Below are 2,732 nucleotides of genomic sequence, written 5' to 3'. Positions count from 1 at the left end.
AGCAGGCTCAAGCTCTGCCTTTCTGGTGCATTCATTCCCGCGCGCACGTGTGTGCAACAGGTTTCTCCCTGCAGCCACGCCCACACGCAGACATGCGCACAGGATGTGCACCAGAAAATGCTGTTCTTCTCATAAAAGCACAAACAACTTCTCCGCCTCGAGCATATGCACAAACTGCTCCCTAAGCCTGCAACGCTCCCACACTTGGGTTCCTGGGGCTGCCTCCTTCTTAATCGTTTTGCTTTTGGCACAGATGTTACCTCCTCAGGGAAGCCTTCCAGGATCATCAAACCACCCCATGCTCCGTGCACTTTTCTTCTCAGCATTCACCACAATCTGCAATGACCTCATCTGTTTATTCATTAATCGTCTGCTCCCTTATTTAAAGGGAACCCCGTCAAGGCAGGGATGGTCTTCTTCATTGCTCTATTCCAGTACCTTGAAGATGAATGTGCTGAGCTGTACAGTTCTCCCCAAAATTCATGTGTACCAGCAACTGTGAGTGTGATATTCTTTGGAAATTGGCGGTTTATGGATCTAATCAAATTAGGGTGAGGTCTAAATACAAGTAGTGGAATCTAAATACAAGTAGTGCCCCACTTACCATGTATTAGACTTGCAATGAACCAAGTGTACTTAACAACTATTTGTTGTTTTGGTTCACTATTATTTTTAAATTATCTATTGATTAGTAAAGGTATGGATGTAAATGATAAAATATACCTGTAAATTTATATATAATGTGTCCAACTCCCAAAGACAAATAAAGATCAAATTTATAAAATTACTAATAATGTTGTTGTTAAGTGCCGTCAAGTCGGTTCTGACTCATAGCCACCCTATATAGGATTTCCAAGGAGCAGCTGATGAGTTTGAACTGCTGACCTTTTGGTTCACAGTTCAGTGCTTATCCTAGAGCGCCACACCAGGATTCCAGTAACAAAAGGCAATAATAATGAGAACTAAAAATGAAAATTAAAAAAAAAAAAAAAGACAGAGGTATTGAACATGTCACAATGGACTTTGGATGGAGTCATCAGAATGGACCCCAGTTCTAAGTCAGGGACTGTCTATATAATGACTGGTGCCTTTCTAAGGAAAGACACACACACACAGGTAAGACAGCCATGTGAAGACAGAAGTTGAAATGAAGTGATACGACAGCAAGCCAACAAATGCCAAGGGATCCCAGCCACCCTCTCAAGCTGGAAGAGGCAAGAAGGAGGCTGTCCTCAGGCCTTCTGAGAAAGCATGGCTCTGCTGATGCCTTGATTTCTGATGCCTGTTTTCCAGACCTGTGAGGAAATAGCCCTCTGGTGTTTTATACCACCCATGTTGTTAGCTGCCACCAAGCCAGCGCCCACTCATGGCGACCCTACGTATGACAGAACAAATTGTGGCCTGGTCTTCTGCCGTCTTCGTAGTTATTGGTATGTTTGAGTTCCTGATTGTGATGTGTGTATCAATCCCACCTCTTTGAGGGTTCCTCTTGCCTTCTGGCTCTCCTGTGGTGACAGTCTCTCCCGATGATGTGTCCAAAGTAAGCAAGTTGGAGTTGTGAACAATACTCTGCCACCTACAGGGTTTCCATTGATTCTTTGGAAATGGATCACACCAGTCCTTTCTTCCCTATCTGTCTTAGTCTGGAAGCTCTATTGAAACTGTCTACCCAGGGTGAACTTGCTGGCATTTGAAATAATAATGGCATAACATTCAGCATCATAGCAACTTGTGAGACACCACAGTATGACAAACTGAAAAATTGGCATGGGGCTTGAAGGAATACTTAAAATTTGCTGGATGAATGAAGGAAGGAAGGAACACGGTATCTACACTGGAGTTTCTCACAGTGCAGATGCATCCTGTAGAGGTTTAAACATTCCTGGCCACCCTGGCTAAGGTACCCCAGTATCAGCAGCAGCTCCAAGCTTCTTTGTATACAGAGGTATATTGACCCAAGGTCAAAATGACTCTTGGCAGCAAATGGTGTTTATTTCTCTAATCAATAGGCATTTCAGTACTCACCCCAACGTGATCTATCTCTATCTCTGATGGTTATGACTCTTCCTCTTCTTGCTTTACTTTGACCCCTCATAAGATTCCTCCTGTTCACCCTCGGGCTCAAGGTGCCCCCAAACCTGTGGCTGATGGTGGCAAGGGGCCTACAATGTGTTTTCCTTCTTCTCCTTCTGCATTCAATGCTTACCCCACAGGTCTTACCCTGCCCCTTTCTCCGTAGTGCCCATATGTACACTGGGATGGGAACCCTGAGCTATGCTTTTCATTTGTATTATGCGCTGGACTCCATCACTTTGCAGTTCTAAGCCTTGACTCCATCCACAAAGAAAAGGCACACTAAGACCCCTGATGCCTACAGATCCTTCAAGTTAAGGTTCTTCACAAGCAGACCCAAGTCCTCCCATCTTTCTTCATTGGGCATACCATCCTTCCCTTTAACTTCTGAATTTCATCCATTCATGTGTTCATCCAATAATCACTTACTCATTCAAACACTCCTCCTTTGGGGGCTTCTGCAAATACTGCAGCATGGCAGAATGAAGCCCCCAGTCCACGCCTAACCGCAGTCACTGTTAAATCAAAGTTACCATATTCTCAGTGCCTGGGGTATTAAAAGCTTTTCAGTAGCCACCCAAGATACAACAATTGGTCTCTATTATTCTGGAGTAACAGGGGAAGAAAAACACCCAAGATTCAGAGAAGGAAATGGACTT

The sequence above is a fragment of the Chrysochloris asiatica genome, unplaced genomic scaffold, assembly GCF_000296735.1.
Source record: "Chrysochloris asiatica unplaced genomic scaffold, ChrAsi1.0 scaffold00128, whole genome shotgun sequence".
Classification (NCBI taxonomy): domain Eukaryota; kingdom Metazoa; phylum Chordata; class Mammalia; order Afrosoricida; family Chrysochloridae; genus Chrysochloris; species Chrysochloris asiatica.
Note: the sequence above shows the minus strand (reverse complement) of the source record.